The following is a 24,705-nucleotide window of genomic DNA, read 5'->3' as shown; positions in this document are numbered from 1 at the left end:
TAGTTATCTTTATTATACAAGATGTTCAGCAATTACCATAAAAGGGGTAAGCAGGATGCTGTTACCTACTGTGAACCTCCTTGTCTTCCGTCAACCTGCCACTCCAGCATCACAAAGGGATTTGTAGATATATAACAAAGTATTGGCTGAGTTGATTGGAAATGAATTAAATGTTATTATATCACAGTTAAAACTAAGAAAAACTTCAGACATCTACCCCAAAGCTTTTTACTAGGTCTATATTTGAAAGTAAGTTTCAGAAACTACATTTTCGTATCAAGTGCACACTAAATTCATCATATAGAAGATATGGGTTTGTGTGGGAGGCCATAGCACAAGTGCTCCCAGGAAGACTCCTGTCAAAGATAAGGGAAAGCCTCTGATGTCTTTTAGCACACTCTATGGAGACCAGATAATCCATCACGTGAAGAGTCATGGGGAAAAGAATTACATAGAGGCAGAAGCATTGTTCTAGGCTAATTGGTAAGTGGCAGTGATTTAGTGGAATCCTTATCCTCACTGTGGAATTTGAAAGAAACTTCACCTTGAGACTTTTCCAGCTCTAGGGAAATAAGGTATATTAGGAGAGTGGTACTGGCTCTTAGTCAATTGTATCCATGCCAAGTAAGACATTTTGCAGATACATGCTGGGAGAAGATTCTGTGGGTGGCTGTTACTGTGCGATTATCAGAATTTCATTACCCAGCCTCCAGGACTGCACCCACAGAAGCTCCCACAAGGGAAAACACACCCCACGTCACCCCTCCCCTTTATAGCTCTCCTCTGTGAATTTTCTCCATCTGTTGCTTTTATGTGCTACTCTTGTGCTTTTAGCATAATTTGGCTGAACATCACATTACTGGTTCTTCATCTTGACTCTGAGAGCATTCTGCCAGTCAGCCTATATGCTGTGGATTTTTTTTTTTTTTTTGGCTCTTTGATCCTGGCAATCATTTCTAGTGTGTTGTTTCTAATTAGTTATCTTTCTTACAGCCTGTTACACTTTTATGGATGCAATGCTTTTTAGTATGCTTCTAAAGATATAATTTATTAAAGACAATCACACAATTGATGCTTCCTTTAATCTTAGTTCTGTTGGAGTGAGAAGGGAGAATTACTGCTTCTCTTTAAGGTGATTGCTTACTTACTGATTCACTGAGCTCAACTTAGTGTCTGTTTTCTGTTAACAGAAATAGACGTATGCTGTGTTCACATGAGGAATGTGAACACGACTAATTATTCTTTTGATGAAGGTAGGTCATGTTTCTTGCTAGTTTCCAGCCATTTAAAGCTCCAGACTCCCTTTTTATCTCAAAGTTTTATATTGGTTCCCGAGAACAGGGCAAGTTTCATCTGGATTCTGGTGATCTAGCAATGATAATAGGGCCTAAAATAAGTCCAAATAACCTAGATGCTCCAGATTCAGTGGCCCAGATAAAAACTGATAGTTGCCCCAGGCACCCTCCTTATCTTCCCTCCACTACTACTGGGCTATACCCAACCCTTCCTTTCTCTCTTTCCTCTTTTATGCATAAATTGCAGCATGGTTTCCTCCGTAGATCTGACTGTGTTGCTTTCTCTTGCTGTATAACAAGTTGCAATATACTGAGCAATTTTAGTGGCCTAAAAATCCTCCGTTGATCTTGTCCCAGTTCTCTCATTTGGAAATCTGAGTAGGTTTGACTGGGTCCTCAGTTTAAGGTCTCACAAGCCTAAAGCAATGTGTCAGCTAGGTCATGTTCTTTCTGGAGGCTCTGAGTAAGAATCAGCTTCCAAACTCATTCAGGTGGTTGGCAAAATGAGGTTCTGTGAGGTTTAGGACTGAGGCCCCCATTTCCTCATTGGAGATCAGTAATGGCCCTCCTCAGCTTCGAGAGAAAACCCATATTCACTGACCCTCTCTGTCTTCAAATCCAGCAAGGGTGCCTGGAAACTCTCTTGTGCTTCCAATTTTTCTGACACTGTCTTTTGCCACCAGCAGGAGAAAATACTGTTTTTAAGGGCTCAGATTATTACAATGGGCCCACCCAGGAAATCTGCCTATTTTATGACTAGCTATGCCATATAATATAAAAACACAATCATGGGAGTAATATCACATTCACAGGTTCTGGCAATCAGGATGTAAAATCTTAGAGTAGCCAATTTAGAAATTTGACCTACCACACTAATCCACTGTGTTTTCTGTTTTCAAAGATTCTTCCTAATACTGATTTACCAGCAGAAGTCATTCATGTTTTTTAACATTGAAATGAATACATTTTTGACAAAACTATATGTATGTGTATCTATCTATTTATGGATCAATCAGTAGATATATGTATTTACTCACTTACTCAAAAATTGTATTAAGTCTTCATTATCGAAGGGTCCAAGGATATAAGGGTCAAGAAGACAGATGGAGCTTTGTTTGTTTGTTTGTTTTCATGGATCTTACTTTCTATGGTGATGGGCATATAGTACACAAATTGGTAAATGCAAAAATACTTTATCTGCCTCTTCTTCACCCCATTAGTGTGGGAGGGATTCCCACCATATGTTTATGGGATGGCCAAACACTGAGAAGCACAGCAGCTTGTTAGTCACAGATACAACCACATGATACCACATGCCACATATGAACAAACAAGGAGGTTGTGTTCAGGAACAGAGTGAACAATAAGGGATCGTGGCAGGCTGGACTGGTCCTATAATGAAGGCGGGGTGCCCCCTGGCTTCTACAGGAGGATGTGATTGTCTTGTTTGAATAATGCTGCAGGCTGGTGGGGAAGTAAAACCCACTATTCCAGCTTCAGCAGAAACAGGGTCTGGTTTTCTAGACAAGGGGTGTTGTTTGACTGGGGGACCTTGTGCTTGAAAGTAGAATGAGGAGAGAAATTTGCAGTTAGGTCATTCAAAGCCCTCCTGGTTTTATGGATATCCAAGCAGCACATAATACTGAACCTTAATTTCATGCTTTACACCACAACACTTACTGGTAAAATTCTTAGCTAGTTAAAATCACTAGATGGGATGCTAATCCACTGGGAGGTTATAAGAGATAGGATGGTGAGGGAAGGCTTTATTTTAGAGATGACATTTAAGCTGAGATCTAAATGATAAGGAGGGAAGATAGTGATATGAAAGTCAAGTCAGGGAAGACATGTTTTAAGGAGGGAGTAGATCTAGAGTGGAGGCCCTAAGAAGAAATAGGTGTCTCTTGATAAATGCATAGGAAGAATTTCAGTGAGACTGTATTGTCATGGTGACTGAGGGAGTGAGGAAGGGTGAACTAAAGAAGTAAACAATTTTTAGGTTCATGCAGGAATTTTTAAACCAAGACAAGGAGCCATTGGCTTGTTATTCTGTGCATGTTTGGAAATTATTGGAAGGTTTTAAACAAAAGAGTGATATCTAGATAATGTTTGAATTAGAAGTGGCTGAGAAGGGCCAGGAACAGTAGAGAAGGGGCTTATCAAGTCTAAAAAAAGGCTCTCTCACCTTTAGCCAGGGAGGGGCTAGCAGAGCAAAATGTGTTCCCCCTGTCATGGGGACAGACACTTTAACTGACTTCTTTACGCATTCAAACTTGAAATATAACTTAGTATCTTTTATATCATATGCTCAGTAACAAAAGGAAAAAAAGAAAATTATTATATTGGCTGAAGTGGGGATACCAATAGCCAATAACTTTAAAATTCATAGAAGTGTAATTTACAATACTGAAAAATTAGATACTTTTTAATACTTCAATCCATTTTTAATAGGTAGGATCTTTATGTTTTTAATAGTTTTTGTCATGACATTTTGTTGTAACTTCCCCAAATTTTAGAAGATATACACAAATAATTAAAACATACATACGCATAAACATACAAAACAATACAGTTAATATTCAGCTTTTATTTCACAATTCCCCCTGCTCTTTTTACAGGCAATTTTAAGTAATTATCTTCTAAATACTGCATCTTCTCTGCTCTGATTCTAATAGGCTACTTAAGAACTGCATTTATAAAGTAGTATAATACCAATTTAAGGCCACTGGTCTCTGTTTTCTTTAAAAAAAAGCAATAAATATAATCACACTAATTTGATGATGGATTTTTTAAAAAGTGCAAGAGTAAATCAACTTTATTGAAGTTACTGAAAGCTACATAAGTGTCAAGTAATTGAAGCCACATTTGAAAAGCTATTTGAAATTCTTGCCACCTTAGTATAAGAAGAATATTATGAAAATTGAAGAAGCCCAGGAAATAGCAATCTGCTTGAAAATATTATCTCTTCAAAATGTTGAGGAAATTATGTTTATAGTCCTAGTAATAGAAAATTATGTGAATACCTCAGTGAATGTGGCAGAATGGCAAGAAGAATAATCAATTAAAGTTTGTGAATACAACTTTGGAAGAATACAGAGGGTATTATAAAAGTTTAAATTCAGGACTTAAGATAACTGCCTCACACTTTGCTTGTGCACAGGGATCTTTAAGGATCCTGTTTTTAAATGCAGCAGAAGAAAATGCATTCTTCAGAGATTCTGATTTATATGCTCTAGAATGGGGTCCAAGAAAACTGATTATAAAAATTACATGTCTCAGACAAACAATAGAGGTTTCTGATCAACCACTTACAGAGCTAGTAGGAAGGTTAAAGGTCAGAACACGCTAGAAGGGAACATCATGGACCACTTCTGGTAAACACTGACCTAAGACATTCAAAGAAAACATTTTTATATTTAACTCTGCTCAAATGCAAACAAAATTAATATACATTTCCAGATTCTCACTAGTAAAAGTAAAAATCTACTAATGATTATATTATTGGCCATGAATAAATATAATTTCATGTTATTTGTGATAATATGAAAAGTATAAAGATTGATAGGTTATTAAATTTTTTGTTCTGGAAAATAAAGGAAATGGAATCATTCTGTTTTAAATTATTGAAAATTGAAGTTGGAGAGAGGATGATAAGTCTTATACATGAATTATGAATTGACTATTAAAGAACTAACAGTTCAGTGGATAGAAAGTAGAAGATATGGAAGTCTTGGGAGAAAAAGAGATAAAGAGAGATTAGAATTGTGATGCACACACAGAGAAACACTCATTTCCAAGGGAACTAGGAACCACTCGGTTGGTGGCAAAAAAGGATGAAATGAAGATAAAATCCTCAGCTACACATTCACCACAGCTGCATGCTGCAGACTTCATTTGGAGGCTATCTGTTTAATAATACATTTTAAAACTTCCTGTAGCTTTCATCGTGAAATTATTGAAATTGCTGCTGCTGTTGTTTGTTGCTGCTGGTGGTGATTGTGGGTGTAATGGTATTATGGTTATATTATCTTTTTGACCAAAGTATCTGGAGGAAAGTACATTATCCTGCTTAGAATTGTACTTTTCTGGAAAAGATCCCATCCTCAGTTATAGTCTTTTCCTATAACATGTTATCTATATGTAGATTTACACATTTTTCTTTATCTATTAATAAATTATTCAACTTACCTGACAAAATTATGTAATACTGATCACCCAGCATAACTTTACTGAAATGTAGCTCTCACCATACTTGCTACTAATTGTTGAACAACACAGTGTAGAGACAGAGTGAGGTCCTTGTGTTCTTCCCAGTGTCTTTCACCTCTCACGGGACTCAGAACTGAGAACTCCTCTCAGTGCCGTCAGAACGGTATGGTTCTCATGAGTGTTTTAATGCGGCTAATTTATACAAGCTTATCCACACAGTGTTTCAACTTGATATAAACAGTACCCACATGGGTCAATTTGCTTTATCTCATTATTATGTTTTATGTGTTCATGTTCATAGAAAGAACCTTGGTTTACTTCTTTGAATGGCTTTATATTTTCTTTGTATAAAAAAATCACAACATACTGTTCAATTCTGTAGGTGATGAAATTTAAGTTGTTCTCCTGTTTTGGTTATTGCAGAAATTGATATATGGACATTTTGTGCATCAGAAATATCCAAAAATTTGGACACAAATTCATCTTTACTAAATGTTGATGATAGGCTATTAGAATTGTATACATTTATGCTTCCATGAGTATATGACAGTTCATGTTGCTACAGGCTTGCAAAAATTTTCTTTTGGCTGACTTTTAAGTTTTTTTTATTAACTTTTTTTTATTGAGTTATAGTCATTTTACAATGTTGTGTCAAATTCCAGTATAGAGCACAATTTTTCATTTATACATGAACATATATATATTCATTGTCACATTTTTTTCTTCACTGTGAGCTACCATAAGATCTTGTATATATTTCCCTGTGCTATACAGTATAAACTTGTTTATTCTACATTTTAAAATCCCAGTCTGTCCCTTCCCACCCCACCGCCCACTTGGCAACCACAAGTTTGTATTCTATGTCTATGAGTCTGTTTTTGTTTTGTATTTATATTTTGTTTTTATTTTTGTTTTTGTTTTAGATTCCACATATGAGTGATCTCATATGGTATTTTTCTTTCTCTTTCTGGCTTACTTCACTTAAAGTGACATTCTCCAGGTCCATCCATGTTGCTGCAAATGGCATTATGTTGTCAGTTTTTATGGCTGAATAGTATTCCATTGTATAAATATACCACTTTTTCTTTATCCAGTCATCTGTTGATGGACATTTAGGCTGTTTCCATGTCTTGGCTATTGTAAATAGTGCTGCTATGAACATTGGGGTGCAGGTGTCATTCTGAAGTAGGGTTCCTTCTGGATATATGCCCAGGAGCGGGATTCCTGGGTCATATGGTAAGTCTATTTTTAGTCTTTTGAGGAATCTCCTTACTGTTTTCCACAGTGGCTGCACCAAACTGCATTCCCACCAGCAGTGTAGGAGGGTTCCCTTTTCTCCACAGCCTCTCCAGCATTTGTCATTTGCAGACTTTTGAATGATGGCCTGTCTGACTGGTGTGAGGTGTTACCTCATTATAGTTTTGATTTGCATTTCTCTGATAATTAGTGATATTGAGCATTTTTTCAAGGTGGTTGTTTTGTTTTACTTATGGTTTCCTTTACTGTGCAGAAGCTTGTAAGTTTAATTAGGTTGCATTTGTTTATTCTTACTTTTATTTCTATTGCTTGGGTAGACTGATCTAGGAAAACATTTTTGAGATGTATGTCAGATAATGTTTTGCCTATATGTTCTTCTAGGAGGTTTATTGTATCTTGTCTTATGTTTAAGTCTTTGATCCATTTTGAGTTTATTTTTGTGTGTGGTGTAAGGGAGTGTTCTATCATCATTGGTTTACATGCTGCTGTCCAGTTTCCCAACACCATTTGCTGAAGAGACTGTCTTTATTCCATTGTATATTCTTGCCTCCTTTGTTGAAGATTAGGTGACCAAAAGTTTGTGGGTTCATTTCAAGTGCACGTGGAACATTTTCTAGGATTGATCATGTACTTGGGCACAAAGAAGCCTCAACAGTTTTAAGAAGATAGAAATTATCTCAAGTATCTTTACTGACCACAATGCCATGAAACTAGAAATCAACTACAGAGAAACAAAGGAGAAAAAAGGAAGGCATGGAGATTAAACAACACGCTATTAAAAAACTAATGGGTCAATGATGGAATCAAAGTTGAAATTAAAAAAATACCTTGAGACAAATGAAAATGAAAACACAACCACACAAAACTTATGGGACTCAGCAAAGGCAGTGCTAAGAGGGAAGTTTATAGAGATACAGGCCTTATTCAAGAAAGAACAATCTCAAGCAAACAATCTAACCCACCAGCTAAAAGAATTAGAAAAAGAAAAGCAAAAAACCCCAAAAGGCAGCAGAAGGAAGGAAATACTAAAGATCAGGGAGGAAATGACTTTTAAGTTTTTGTGTATCTAATGTGGAATGATATCTCATTTTTAAGGTTGACATTTTGCTGCTTACTGATGAAATTGAGGATTTATTTATGTGTTTATTAGACATTCAAGTTTCTTTTCACATTCCTTTCCCATTTTTTTATTAGATAGTTTTTACTTTTCTAATCAATTTAAATGATCAGTCATAATTTAATCAAATTTGAAAGCTCAGCTTTTGCTGGTCAGATGTGTTAAAAATATCTGTTTAATCTTATGTGGATCTGTTTTCTATGATTATCATGTCAAGTTCAGGACTAAGTTCAGGACTATCTCATTGCTCCCCCAGGAGCCTCACCACCACTGGACTGAGAAGTGAAGTGCCGCATCTTTGGCAGCTGCAACAAAAATGCATGGAGTAAAAATTCAAAATATATAGAAATATTTTTAATAAAATGAAACTTTGTAAGGAAGATATAAGTGTAACAGTTTTTGTTATATGAATTCCTGAAGTATAAAATTATTTTGACACCTAAGAAGACTTAGTATGCAGTTTCAGGAATTTTTTTAAATTCATGTTGAAATAAGCCTCCAAATTTAATCATCTGTTGAGTATTTATTGAGTCTGTCCATTGTCCCTTTCTCAGTGCTAGTCATTAAGGATGTGCCAAGCTACCTATCCCCTGCCCTAATGAAGCTAGGAGTCTGAGGGATAGCCTAGTAAATAGTGTAAGAGTTAGGTATCAATTATTAATCTCAAAAGTATATAAATATAACCTGAAGGGTCTATACAGACATACAGGTGACATGATGTCTACTTGTTTATATCCACCATGCATTCAAGGCAGTCATTAAATTTAAATGTTACTCAAATATAAAGAAATAAATTATAGAAAAGTGATGCAAACTTCCCCTTTTAAAGCATGTGGGTCTTTGTGAGAAATAATCAATTATATATATTTTTCTATGGTGTTCTCTGAGTTGAATCACAAAAACAGAAGAAGAGAAGCTTAAAAAGTAAAATATTTTACATAAAAAGTGCAATGTACAATATTAAAATATCATAGCAAATAAGATTTTATTTTCCTAAAATTGTATTCCTTCTTTTAATTAGTTGAAAATGTTCTGCGTGTATAGATATACTAGACCTATTCTATCAGTCTGCAAAAATATTTTCCAGTTTTTTTTCTTTTTCTAGTAGTGGACATGTCAATTTTATTTTATATTGTCAGTCTTCTGACGAGAGCTTTTACAATTTTATTTGATGTTCAGAGAAATTACATCTACATGATATTATTACACTATAATTTTCTCCAGATGTCCCTATAAGCTATGAAAAGTATAATGAGATAATTCACTCGAAGAAAATCCGTATCTTCCTAATTTTGGATATTTTATTTATTATTTTATATGCTTGGGCTGCCTGCTTAGACCTTCAGCATTTTATCTGAAATTCAGTAAATCAAATCCAGCTCATAAAATAGATATTTCTGTAAGTTAAGGAAAGGAAAATTTTATAGTAGAGTGCAGGTTTCTACAGATGCTCATCCAGACGAAGCATATTGAGGTAGAAGCCAGGATTCTTCCATTCATTCCGTCAGTGAATATTTAACAAACACCTATTGTGAATCACATATTCAACTAATTTTTGAATGTATTTATTTCAAATATTTATACAATTTTTATACAATGTATATGTAAATTAAATGCACACATACATATGTTCAGAGCTTGTTCTGAAGAAGCATATATTAATGAGCAAGAAAGACAATAAAACAGCTGTGATAAAGCAGTACATGGTCTTAATAGAGGATGAAATGCCACACTGCTTGAGTATATTGCATTATAGTGCCTAGACTGTGGAACCCTGGTATGATTCCTCAAGAAAGTAACGGTGAATCAAGTGTAAATGTGAGTTTGAACTGTATGATAGTTTGGTTTACTGTCCCAAGTCTTCACTCCCTTTTTTTGAAATAACATTGCACATCTTCACCCTTGGCCATGGGACTTTAAAGAGTCTCCAGAAGACAGTGCAGACCTTAAAGCCACACCACTTTGATCAGAGCCTGGCTGTGTGATTACTGTAGCCAATAATAAGCTGTTGGGGGACATGACATAAGCCTCTGCTTACGATACGCTTTTTGTAGTTTTAATTTTGTGCTTTAGCTTGGCTCTTAGCTTTCTACCATCTACCTTGAAAAAAGCATAACTCAGGTTGCTGTGAAATCCCAGAATAAGTGACTTGGTTGGCACATCTTAATCTAGTATGTACCCATAAGTAAGAAAAATAAATGCCTGTTGTTGTAAGCCCTTGAAATCTGAGGTTTCTTGTGAAGCATTATCATAGTTGAAATCTTTTAAAAAAATATCAACTATAGCATCAATGTCAGATAATTCTAGAGTGAGAAAATCCTGAAATAAGCAATGTCGGGGGAAAATTGAACATTGTAAAGGGTAGAGAAAGAAAAAGAAATCCAAATAATGAAATCTCAAGGTCTGCCATTAAATATTAAAAAAAAAAAAGTTGTTAATAACCTAGGTTATTATTTTATCTTAGTTGATTATTCTTTTAACCTTTTTAAGATTCACTCTTGACTCATTAAAGGTAAAATGAAATTAGAATGTTTCTACATTGAAGACAATGTAAGGATCTTAGGATTCTCAGAATGATTTGTGTCCAATTATTTCCCCAAAACTTTCAGTTTTTTTAATCAACCTTTCTCTCTCTCTCTCTCTCTCTCTCTCTCTCTATATATATATATATATATATATATATACACACACACGTGTGTATTTAATGAATTATATGCATAAATATTATATATAAAGCTCCACAAGACAAGATTATTTCTATTGTCAAATTTCATTTGATCCACCCTCATATTTATTGTAATAAATTGCTCCTCTATCCCCATGGTTCTGTCTCTGTTTCCAATGCCAGAAAATATTCTTGTGGCATTTCTTTTAATCACAACCTTGCACAGCTGACTTCTTCCAATTTTTGTCTTTACTTTGTTTTCAGTTATGAATGATATTTTCACAGGGTATTGAATTCTAGGTCAGCATTTCAAAGATGTCAGTCCATTGTCTGCTGCCTTCTATTGTTTCTTTGGGGAGTCTTCTTTGAAGGCAATATGCCTTTTTTTTCTGGCTTCTTTTATATTATTTTCCAGCTGCCTTTATGATTTTCCTCTTTGTCTTTGTTTTTGGCAGTTTCGCTATGTATTTCTGTTTGTTTTTTTTTTTCTCCCTTTTGGATTTCTTTTAGCTATTTTCTTGCTGCATGCTTGATTATTTTTGCCTAAGACCCAGAAGTTATGTATGAAACACTGCATGACAATTTAAAACTCTAATTATTTTTTTCTCCAAAAATGTTTGCTTCAAGAGTCAATTAAGCAGTGGTGGATAACCTGAACTGAGACTAATCTGACCTGAAGCTGATTTCACTAACTGAGTGTTGGCTTATCTCCTGTTCAGAGTCCCAACTGCCATTTTGGTGTGTAACCCAGGACCCTCCTCCCGAATGGGCCTTGAACTCCAATTTGTATCCTCTCATTAACCCTATGCAACTGTCTTAGACTCTGATAAGTTTGTCAGTCTCTCAGCTTAAGGTTACTGTTTATTTTCTCAGATTCCCGTTCTCCTCAGAGCAAATCCTTGAATGGGAAGTGGTGCCAGGAGACTGCCTCTCACTCCCTTCCCTCTGAAAGAGTGAATCTGTAGGACTTCAGGGGCAGAGAAGCACTCTGATAAGTTCAGAATGAAGTCTAACAGTGCATGCTGTTTTTTGCTTATTCCTACTTAGAGGTCTGTCCCATTGCTGCAGGTGGAGCTCTCTTCCTTTAGCTTTGGCCATGTGAAACAATGAATTCAAAATGTAAATAATTATAATATGGAGGTAATAGATACATGATTTCTATATTTCATTATAGAAATGTACATCGTACAATATTAAGGAAAACACTTTCATTTCCATAAACATTAAAATCACAATGTAATAAATGATTTACAGTGTGTTTTCACATAAGCTGAATTTAAAATTCTGGAATACACAATAGATACTTAGCAAATGCCTATTGAAATAATATAATTTTTAACTGAAAGCATACTAGATCCATACTTGAATAAACTAATTTCATAGTCACTTATTTCAAGACTATCCCTTAATGCCAAGCATCTGTTCAGTAAATAAATTTATCACAAAAATATAGGTTAAATATAAAACTGGCACAAACCGGGGGCTTAATATTTATTAATGAAATTTATGTTTATTGGTTAAATGCAGTCTCTCCTATTTAACTTCTTTCATTTTAGTCTCATGTCTTATTCTCAATTTATAGATTTAAGCTTAGTTTCTATTTTATAGTTTTGTCTATAGTAAATGCTTAATAACTATTAATTAAAGGAATTTGAAGACAATTTAAATGAAAACAATAAGATTGTGTTCTATGGTATGTTATATCAGCAGAATATTTTGGATTTAAGTAACAGAAAATATGATTTCCTAAAATAAAATATTGGAATGAGAGAGAACATAAAAACCTCCAAAGAATATAGATACACTTTATTATACAACCTTTCAGACAGGACATAAAAACTGTCAATAATATAGATAAATATGATTAGATCTTAATAAAAATGTTCTGAGAAGTAGTGCACCCACAATCAATCTGTTCTAGAGGTCATATAGTGTAACTGGAATCCTGAACACACGATTTATCAGATATGTGAACACTGGAATGCTACTTAATGTTTAAGCCTTATTTTTCTCATCTGTAAAATGGTAATAAAAACCTACACGGTGGAGTTGTATGAAGAATTAAATGAAATGTTTTTAAGCTGCATAATGGCTGGCATATAGTAAGAGAATATTGAATTCTGTAGCTAAGTTGAATATTTTATTAAATATTTAATTTAATTATCATATAATTCAAATTAATTATTTAATATTTAAATATACTCAAATAAGTATTCATTACTAGTGTTGGTTAACTCACCAGTATTGACAGTTGCTCTGGTCACTGAGTGAGGCCAGTGAACTCTTTTCTATTTTTTTTATTTCTATTTTTTTTAATTTTATTGAGTTATAGTCAGTTTACAATGTTGCATCAATTTCTGGTGTGCAGCACAATTTTTCAGTCATACATGAATATACATATATTCATTTTCATATTCTTTTTCACCATGAGCTACTACAAGATCTTGTATACATTTCCCTGTGCTATACAGTATAAACTTGTTTATCTATTCTGTATATACCTGTCAGTATCCACAAATCTCAAACTGCCAGTCGGTCCCTTCCCACCCCTCTCCCCCCGGTAACCACAAGTTTGTATTCTATGTCTGTGAGTCTGTTTGTTTTATATTTAAGTTCATTTGTCTTCTTTTTTTGAAGATTCCACATATGAGTGATTGCATATGGTATTTTTCTTTCTCTTTCTTGGTCACTTCACTTAAAATGACATTCTCCAGGGACATCCATGTTGCTGCACATAGCATTATGTTGTCATTTTTATGGCTGAATAGTATTCCATTGTATAAATATACCACTTCTTCTTTATCCAGTCATCTGTGATGGACATTTAGGTTGTTTCCATGTCTTGGCTATTGTAAATAGTGCTGCTATGAACATTGGGGTGCTGGTCTCTTTTTGAGTTAGGGTTCCTTCTGGATATATGTCCAGGAGTGGGATTCCTGGGTCATATGGTAAGTCTATTTTTAGTCTTTTGAGGAATCTCCATACTATTTTGAACTCTTTTCTAATGGAAGCTGAAGCCTACCAAGTACACCATTACATTATAAATTTTATGTTCACACATTAGCACTACATAGTTTCAGACAGGGACGGAATTCTGCAGTGCAGACCTATCAAGCAGATATTTGAATCTCTAATATAAACGTGCATCGAACTCATATACGAAGTCATCTTTTCTAATCTCTCTGCCTGGCTAGTGCTTTCACATGCTTGTCACCATCAGCCACTACTAGAAATTTGTACTTTGTGTGGTTTTTAATGGATGTCTGGTTCTAGCAAGGCAAGTGTAGCCCATATTCCTGGGGAAGCAGGTAGATACATATTAACTATTAAATATCAAGATTAGTTGCTTCTGTGGTGTTCAATGCAGACGAAAATTTTAAAAAGACATTAGCATTAAATACAAGACTAGTATTTGAACTCACAGTGAAGGTTCTAAATGCCAGTAACTCACTGAATCAGGTGAACCATTTGATATCTGACAACTTTAAGGTGGTGTTAAACCACAGGAAATTGAAACATTAAACTTTCTGGTAGTTACAAGCCATGATGGCCCTAACAAATCACCGCAGGGTATTTCGAATGACATATTATAGCTCATAATCCATACACCTGAAACAGAAGGAGCCGACGCTTTTGTTGTTGCTGCTTGTGTTTTAAGGGCCTGAATGTTTTCTCCCGCTTTTACGCTTGTGCATAGAAATACATGTAGCCATAACATGCTTACTGCATGAGGAGGGAGATTTTGAGAAATTAATACACTGGAAGCCAAATTTGTTTCATAATACAGGTGTTCTTAGATTTAAAAAAAAAATCTTCTTAAGATTTCTGTTCTTACTCTTTCTGACAGACCTAATCTAAGATTGGTGTCTTCTAAATCCACACAATAACAAACAAATTGCATTTCCTAAAAGTAGGTTCAGAAATCTATAAACATCTCAGAAAACAATTTTCTTACATTGAAGAGTCCCTTTTTTTAAAAAGGAGAGAATGTTCTATGCATCATCTTCCCCAAGATTTTCCTTTATTTGAATATTTTATTATTATTGTTAACATTAATATTATTACCATCTGACACAAGTAAAGCTTTATAACCAATGAAATATGAAATATTTTAATAGAAATTGTACAGTTTCAGTTTATATTTTACCAGAAAGAATGATTATGTACTAAATCTCATAATCTAATATTACAAAATTTCAGTAACCATGATTAGATTCCAATGCAAATCATGCTTAAAATTTAAGACACTTTTCAGCTCAAATTATATTATACCCCCTTTAAATCATTTTAAGGGGCTTTTCCTCCTTTATTGTGTCTTTTGTTTCTTTCATACAATGCTTTAGGAATAATGACTAAAGCATTATGCATGTATGTTTGTACATAGGTATGTCTGTGTGTATGTCTATATGTGTATTTATAATTAGCCCAGGATCAGCACAGTCAGAGAAAAAACATTTTATTTAGGAAGCTTATGGCTTTAGAGCACTGATAATGTTGAGTAACTGGCATCCATTCTATTTTTCTGGGATTTATTTTGCAATATAGCCAAAAAGAGAGGTAGAAACAGACTACTTTCAGAAAATGCTTTGAAAAGTGAAAGGAAATAGCAATAAATTATCAGAGAATATTATTTTTTATGATTGAAAGTTGGTAAACTACTTCCCATCACAAACAACAATGTGTACATGATGGTGAGAAAATGTATATTTAACTATAAGACTATTATTTGCTACATATTCACTTCTTATAACAGAGAAGATTTGACTATTTTTATTATTCACATGTTTAAAACCAAAAATGCAGCATATGCTTTTGTAATACAGAATGGAAAATATTACCTCACAATCTGCAATATGTCTTTGAATATTAATTTTAAGGCTGAATCTTTTAAATCCAAAAGGAAAAGCAAAAAACATTTAGGAGCAACGAGTAATAGTTTTTGTAGAAGAAAATACCACAATATTTTTAACCCAACAGAGCAAAGTACCATTATCAAAAATAAATACAAATTTTAAAAGCAGATTGCCCATATTAATATTTATCAGAACACTTAATGAAATGTTTATTTAATAAAAACAGTCTTAAGCCAAATATGAAATTTTTCAATTTTGCAAATAATTACATTTCAAAATATTTTAAAGCCAGTCAAGGGCCATTCTGTAAAATTGTACTGTTGTGTATTTTCAGTTACTAGCAACTATTTTTGCAACCACTGAGTATTAACTTAATGCTTTTTGGATATAAATATTCACATTAATATAAATAGAGTGGTTAGTTGTAAATAAGGGGCCCAATTAGAATAGTGCCATATCCAATTCATGAGTGTAAGAGCTCTATTGTCACAAGAAACCCACCTGAATCACAAAGCCCCAGAGGAAGCAGCCTTCAGTGGTCCTGTTGAAGAAACAGAATTTAATCAGCTCTGGGAGCTGAGTCACCTGGACACTTTGGAAGCATCTGCAGAACTGTCAAAGAAGAGGACAAAACATTGAAAAAAAGAGCGTCAGGGAGAGATTTACCTGCAAAAAAAATGATGGGGCAAGTAGCAAGATGGTCTCAACCAAATGAAAAAGAAATACAGTCTTTATTTAAGGTAACAATGACAAGATTGCTTAAGTTAGCAGATTTATAAGAAGTCTGTTCATGATTTAAAAAAAAAGAATTTCTCACATTATTATCATATCTGCATAAGGGGCCATGTATCTTTAGAGATGGACATTACAAGTCAGAGTAGAGCAGGTTTACAAAGTCTAACTTAGATGGGAGATTCCAGGTTGCGTTGATTGAGACTACATATAGCTAGACAGGGTAACCTTGTGTTTTGTTTGTTTTAGGGTGAAAATTTGGGTTTGCTGACTCTGAGCTGTTATGTGCACACTTAACCATCCAGAAAGGCCGCAGAGGAAGTTTTCTGTTCAGCTTCTCATCCATCCTTTTCCGTGGCCTCCTCAGAGATTTCACAGCAGAGGGCCATTAGCTCTGTCTTGAACCACAGTGTTTTTTTCAGTTTCCATGACAACGGTACTCTTCAATCTCCTCTTACCTCTCTAGCCACGTCTTCCTTGTTTTTATGTCTCTCCTTGACCCTTGAGTGTTTTTAGTTTCTGTTTTGTTGTGTTCGTATTTTTGTTTTGATGTTTACAAATTTTTGGATTTTGAGCCCTCTACTTTTATCTCTCTGACATCTTTCATAGATTTTCTCATCCAGGCCATGCTCTTGAATACTGTGTACAATTCCAAATATATATATCTAAACTCAGTTTTTTTTTTCTGCATACCCTATGTATAAAACCAACTTCATATTTGACATCTCTGTTTAGATGTCTGACAAGAATTCACAATTCTTTAGAGAGGCCCTGGTATAATTAAAATTGTTTTTTATTAAATTTTTGACTGCCACATCTGTTCCTTTCTCAGCCTTACCTTATCAGCTATTTTCTCAAGTCATCGACTTGGGATTCATCAAACCCTTATTTTGTTACTAATTTCTATTCATTCTACCGCCTCCAAAATACCTCAAACATGTATATGTTTGAGAACATATTGAGAACAAGCATATTTCTCTCAATCCACATGATCAAAGTCAGTGACACCAATTGCTGTTGGCTACACAGTTGCAATGTTTTCTGAATTATTTTCCACGATCTGCACTTGTCCACTTACGTCTGTTCTCTTCCATATAGCATTCTGAGACATCTTTTAAGAACATTAATATATATATCAGTAGCTTTCTTTAAATCTTGAAAGTCTTCCAGACAAATCACACTCTTAAACAAGATCTAAAGTTACTTTTCTGCCTTTCCTTGAACCACTCCTCATGTAACTGTCCTCTAGTTGGTTTTCTTTTCTTTTCACACTTGACCATATAAAGTATCTTTATCTAGAGGTTCCCTTCCCCGTGCCATCATACTCTTTGCAGCCAACTAATTATTAACTTTCAAAATGTAACTTAAATATCTTTTTAGAAAAGCCTTCCTGCTAACGTACCAACATCCTTTACCTCAGTCATCTCTCCTAACATAAAAGGCTTTGCTTTCTTAACACTAACCTGAATTTTTGTCTCTTTCTGCTATTGGCATATAAACACCATTTTTTGTGTGTGTGTGAGGGTCCATCAAAGACCATGTTGGAGCAAATTGTCAGCCTTTATATCCATACTTGATGCGATGTCTGCCTATTATATGTCAGAACTATTTAAGTTGAATAGAGAAAGGCATAAAATGAAACCCATAGTATTTAAGAAAACTTTCCATTTGAAAGATGATCAAAGAGTTTCAAGAGAATATTCTATTTGAAAAAATGACATGACTGCTGATTAAAAATGTAATCAATATATCTAAAATGCAGTTGGAACCATTTTATTATTTATGAATGTCCCTTGTTAAATCAGTAGAGTGCACACTACTTATTTTTAAAATATTCTTAAAGTATAGTATGCTTTGTGTCAGGCTCATTGCACTTAGCGTAATCTTTTCAGGGCTCATCCATTTTGTAGCATGTGTCAGAACTTTATACCCTTTCATGGTTGAATAATGTTCCACTGTATGTATACATGTGTATGTGGATAGATAGATAGATAGATAGATAGATAGATAGATAGATTTTATTTTTTACATAAATGAAATCATATTAATTTTCTCTTTTGTGTCTAATTATTTTGCTCACTATTACATTTGGGATATCCGCCTATATTTCTACATTAGTAGTAAGAAATGATTTTGATTACTGTACAGTATTCCGTTATAGGAATGTTATATTTGCCTATTTCAGTGTTGGTTTTTTTGGGCAAATTACAACTTTTGGCTACTATGACTATTACTGCTACAGAGTATGTTTTATGATAAACATATTTTTTTTCTAGAGCATATATACCTCAGTGTGACATTTCTGATTATATATTTTGCTTTAGTAGGAACAGCTAGTGAGCTTCCCCATGTATTGATATCAATGTGCACTCCTGCCGTCACAGTAAGAGAATTCCAGCTGTTCCACATCCCCACCAAACTTGGTGTTACCTTTCTTTTTCACTTTTGCTATTCTGTTGAGTGGATAGTAGTCTATTATGTTTTCAATTTGTCTTTTCTTCATAACTTTATTAGAGATACACTGTCTAGTATCAAGCTTTGCTTTTTACTCTTTTAAGTGTGTCTTTTCATAAATAGGTTTTAACCGTAATGCAGTACAAATTATCAGTTCTTTTTGTCTTCAGTTTAGCACTTGTTTCCTGTTTAAGATAACTTGGCCTACTCCAAGGCCACAAAAATGCTCTACTTTCCTCTAAGTTATTACTTTTCAATCTGGGACTGTATTCATCTTGAATTAATTTTCTGTATATGGTATAAAGCAGTGGCCAAGATAGATTTTTTTCCACATGGATAGCCAATTGATTCCACACTGAAAACACCGTAATTTCCTCACGGCACTGTGTCATCACCTTAACCATTAATCAGGACTTACACATACACTCCTATTCTATAGAGCTGGGGAATGTTGATTTAAGAACTCACAATTAATTATGTTACAGACCGCAGTCTGAAGGGCAGATCTGATTGAGAAAACACACAGGTAGGGGATATCCCCCACAGAGAACAGAACATAATGGTAACTGGAGTAGAATTGTGAGGAAAGATGGATAATATGTATGTAAACCATAATTTCAATCAGATTTAAGAACTGCTTGGATTTAGGACATGACCAAGGAAAAAATTAACAATGAACAACTTTGACTAGTATAGCAAAAGAAAAAAATTGCTTTTAAAACAGTTTTAATAAACTTGATATCATATGTTTTGTCCATACTGTGCATAGAGTCTGGTGAGCAGTATGAGTGGATTATCCAGTCACAGTTTGAAAAAAATGTCCTGAGCTCAGATGAGAGGTCATTTGCATAGAGGTGACTACTGAAGTTTTGAAACTCTGAAAGTAGAGGCTTTACATAGCAAAGCAAGAATATCCATATAGCCAACCTCCCTGTAGCCATCCATTCTTCACAAATAGTAATTAATACAGCCAAATCTTATTACCATGAGGATGGTTAAAGATTACCTATTAATCAAAAATAAATTAGGGCTGATTTTATTTTTCATTTAATATTTGCCACATAGACCATTATGCATAGATTATTATACATGACTCTAAAAGTAGGGGCTCTATTTACAACTCTACTGTATCATTTAAATTTCAAATCTAATTCTATCTATTAAAAGCTTGATAGTAAAAAAAAAAAAAAAAAAAAAACCACCACCAAAACGCCAAAAAGCATTTTGTTTGCTATCACTCTTAGAAGAAATTGAACTGAAAATGTTCCCATTCCTCGAGCAACTTGTAGCGCGCGGGATTGATTTATGCATTATTAGAACAGGCAGCTGCTCTGTTAATGTGATTTAAGGGACACTAAGAAAGTCTCCCCTGAATAAATTAACTCCCAGTTGGATCTTTCTAAATTTCCAGCATTAGTGCTTTTCCCTGTGGGCTTTTTATAGGAGATGTATATAAAGAGCTAGGCATTACATTTCCTTGGAGAGGTAGCACATTATCTAGCTAATGAATTAGCAGAGAACAATTGGTTGCATTTACCACCACTCTGCATCTCTGTACAATAATAGATAACTGGGTTCTGAAGGGAATAGGAAAGTAGAAAAATGTGCATCATCAGCAACAGGAAAAGGCAGGAAAGTCAGAGAACCAAACTGCAGAATTTTTCATCTGGGTTCTGAAGTTGTGGCAAGAAATGCCATGCAAAGAGAAGCGAACCCATGTGTGTGTTCATATGCGTGTATACACAAACACATGTGCACACATAGATATTTGTTCCTAATACTTGCACGTGGTGTGTACTGTAATAAAATTGGATTTATTTCCTCAACATATCATAAACATTTATGATACTAATATTGACTTAAAACGTTGCAGTTTCTGAGTACCTATAAACAAGTACAACTTGTAAATATTTAAAAGTTGCCTACTGTATAGTAACTAAAAGTTAATCACAGTTTTACAATCAATTACAAAGACAAAATTTATCTTATAAAATTTCTCTTGATTAACTCTATTATTTTGTTATCTTTTAAAATTTAAGTTTAGCAGTGCTTTTCAGCTCTGGTCAAATGCACCTCCACCTTATTTATTCCACAATTCACTGCTTAAGAATTCTCTGTTCAGAGGAAATGGATGGCAATTAATCTTACAGGGGCAGCCCTTTTACTTACAGGAATATTACGACCAATTAAAAATTTTACACCTACTAGAAAACACCTTATTTTGCTGACTGTGAAAAGGATTTTTCTCCTCTATGCACATCCTAGTACAGCTATTCTGAGAAGATAAGACAAAACAAACAAACAAAAAACGTTTCTTAACATCATGTTTTTCTACTATCCTAGTGGCCATATAACTCTTTTTATTCTATTTCATTTTTCTCTGATAGAACTAATCATTTTGCAGGACAGGACCAGGTTTGAGGCTTGGATTACTACCCTTCCTCATCTATACTTTCTTCCTATAAGGCCTTATAAAGGCAAATGGCCTTAAAGAGACCTTTATTAGTCACAGCTCCCAAACTCATATGCTACTCTTAAATCCTCTCTTGAACTACAAACTTCTGTCTCTGCCTAATTGGAATATCCATTTAGGTGCCAAAATTGAGGACTCCAGAAAGCTCTCTATATTTTTCTACACCCTCACTGTTCTCCCAGCCTTCCCCACTATTGTCATTGGCACTATCTTCTGGGCTGCCAAAGAAAAATCTCAAAGTCACTTTTGAACACCTCTCTTTCTTTTTCCTGAAATCTACTTAATTAATAAGTCCTGTTGGAAACTTTTCACCTGGCAATGTCTTCTCATTTCCTCTGTTCTTTCTTTAATCTTTTAATCTAAACATTCATTGTATCCAGTGTATACTATTACACTATCACTGTGTCTTATTACCTGTTACACCTGTTCACCTTTTTGAATGCAGTGGCATGATGTCAGAATAAAAATGTTTAATTGGCTGTATAGTGCATTCAGGAAGTAAGGATAATAAATAGCTGAGGCTAGAAGAATGGCAATCAGTGTTAAGCCATGGTGAAATATTTGGTAATATTTTTGCCTACTTTAAATTAGAAGGCAAATAATGAATCGTAAACTAATGAGAACTTGCAGCTGTGGGGGTAAAGGGTAGAAAAGCAGAATTTTAGCATAATTGGCAACTTCAGTCAGTCTATACAACATGGTACAATAAAAAGGGGGACTGTCAGAATAAAAGAATACCAGTTTGGAAACAGACATGGTAGTAAGAAGTCGAGAAGCTGAGATACACAGCATTGGAAAAGGAGACCAATTCTTATCCCCAGTCAGTAAGAAATTAAGATGAGAATGTCCTTGAGCCCTGTAAATAAACACACACATACACTCATTTTGTCGCTCTCTCTCTCTCTCTTTTTAATAGAGCTGACTAACTCTCTGGGTCAGACGTAATGTGAAACATACAATCTGGAACAATGGAGATTTGGGACTAAGGAGCGGACTCTAACACTCTACCCCAAGTCCCCTTGCCAGTTACTGCTGTGATAGACACCGCCCACTCCTCCAAGGCCAGCACCTCTTTGAAGCTTTTCACTAGCGATGGGACCCCCTCAGCCTCCGTGCGAGTCAGGCCAGACGTGGGGGAATTAACATTCTCTGGGAGTGGCCCACAGGCAACAATATTTAGTGGCTTGTGCACAAATACTCCACCTTTATTTCATCTCAGGGAAAATAACTGAGAAGCATGTTCTACACTATTTCACAGGTTTCCTCAGTGTAATTAAGCTCTAGTCATAACTTTCTCCATGAGATAAAATTCTACTTGCTCCTTGCCTTACGTTATCTCACTTCTCATTCCCCTGTTGGTGCTTCCTAAAAATACCTCTCAAATAAACTACTTCAGGCTTTTTTGTCAAGGTCTGATTCTGAGGAACTCTACACTACAGCAATTGGTACAAGAAGTGGTCCTGTTACTCCAAAATGTCAAGACCCTGGTTCTTGTCATACTCGAAAGACAAGTTTGCAGTCAGGAGACAATGCGCTGTGTAGCAAAAGATTTCAAGGATTTATTCAAAAGGAAAGGAAAAATACAGCCCCAAGAACAGGAGGTGGGCTCATCCAAGGGAGGAAAGCAGTGATCTTTGTCTCCCCTTTCTCTTATACCCTCCCTTAGAGGTGGTCTCTTGATTAATTGATGGCTCTTGTCCCTGGAATGCTCAGTCATGTTTGGTCCCTCTGTGCACGTCCTTACCCATGGTGTAGACAGAAAAACCCATGGAGGTGGGTGGCAGCTAACCACAGTGTTAATTATAATACAGTGAACTTTGGTCTTGTCTGGTTACGTCCTTTCTGCTACTGCGCAGTCATGGCTGTCTGGTTTAAACCAGTTGTCGTCACTCATTTAGAAGAAGTCAAGTCCCTTTAGTCTGGAGGCAGGTGTAATACGATCTTCCGGACCATCCTCCCTCTCCTCCACCTATATTCCCAGTTCCCCCACTTACCTAACAACCTAACAGTCCCAGAGTGAAGAATGTCATGAAGGGATTTTGGAATTGAAGATCTTCCTGGCTAGACAGTAACAAGGGCCATATTGCTGGTGACGACCAACATGGCCAATTCTATAACATTACAATCACTAAGGTAAATTGGGTTGCAGTCTACACAGATGGGAATGCACTGCTCATGTAATGTGTGTAGCATTTGAGGAAATGGGAGCAATGTTAATAACATGAACCTATTGATTTTTTTAATCAAATTCTGAAGTTAAGCATGGGAAAAAAAGCAATGGTGAGACTCTGGTAATGCTGTCTTCCTCCACAAAATTTTTGTATTTGTCCTCAATTCTGCCAGGAAGCGTAGGATGAGAGTCAGTTAGTCAGGCTAGAAGTAGACTAATCCACCTAGTGAGCAAGTGATGGAATTCAGGTTCAGGTTTCAGTCTTCATACGAGCTTGTCTAGTTCTCATTTGCCTAGCTTCTGTACCTTTAATTCGCAGGTTTTTTTTTTTTTTTTTTTTTTTTTTAACCATATGTGTTATTTTTGGGTAATCTTGAAATGTAACTTTCGCTTTCATAGCCCCATGTGTCCCTGAAGGCTCTGTTCATCTTCGCAGCCATTCAGGGCATTTTGTAAATCAGTGAAGTCCTCCAGAGGAAATAGAGGTCGAACTTATCTTTCACTTTCCTTCTTTTGATGCTCTTGCTCCCTGAAGTCTTCTGTGAGATGAAGATCTTGGAAGCTCCCTGATGAGTTCAGAGAGATAGTTTGTATATTTTAAACAGTTTTCAGCTGTTCATGCTTGAATGGGTGATCTGCTAAAAGCCAGTCTCCTATAGTAGAGAGAATTACATCTGAATATATAATCTTAGATAAATGTTATCACTTAATATAGACAACATCTTACTAAAGAAGGATATAATGCATCCTGTCTTTCCTCAAGAACTGGGCAATTACTTGCACTAACTGTGTTTTCACATTAACTTATAATACCTTATAAATACCTTCTTAACTTAGTAATTCTTTCTAGAAGTATGTACCAGAATAATGTCATGATAAGGATGTATGCTCTTTAGTTAAACTTCTTGAGTTCAAATCCTAGCTCTAAATTTTTCTAGCCTATTACCTACAGCAACTGAATAAACCTTCCATTTTATCACCTTCCTCACTTTATAAAATGAGGATAATAAAAGTCCTATCAACTTGATGGCTCTTGAACAAGAATTAACCTAACACAGGGGCATTACTTCCAACAGTGCCTGGCACATGGTAGGAACACAGTAATTGCAAACTGTTAGCAATTGTACATGTATATTGTCTGCTGTAAATACAAAATTGTCCTAAAGTGTAACATTTTTGTAAATACTATATTTTTTTCGGTGAATATAAATACCTTTATCAATTCTCTTTTTTTTGTGAGGTCAGTTAATTAATAACACATTGATCAATTTTCTTGAGGCACTTCAGGTATTTTTAAGAACAGAATGATGAGTTACACATTAACTGATATACACAAAATTTAAAAACTGATTGAACTACAGAAGTGATGAATGTATAATGTATTTACCAAATAGAATATGGTCTTATTAATGATGCCCTTACTGGTGCTAATACCCAGCAAACTATTGTAACAAGTGTAAGTCTAATCATCTAGGGCTGT

At 34.9% G+C, this 24,705-nt stretch overlaps 1 long non-coding RNA gene across 1 annotated transcript in view; it reads right to left on the bottom strand.

Moving 5' to 3' along the window:
• LOC116660599 overlaps positions 1-24,705 on the bottom strand; it is a 270,261-nt gene that overhangs the window by 176,925 nt on the left and 68,631 nt on the right. The window lies entirely within an intron of this gene.

Source organism: Camelus ferus, chromosome 3 (genome assembly GCF_009834535.1).
Source record: "Camelus ferus isolate YT-003-E chromosome 3, BCGSAC_Cfer_1.0, whole genome shotgun sequence".
Classification (NCBI taxonomy): Eukaryota; Metazoa; Chordata; class Mammalia; order Artiodactyla; family Camelidae; genus Camelus; species Camelus ferus.
Note: the sequence above shows the minus strand (reverse complement) of the source record. Positions and strands in the feature narration are given on the sequence as shown.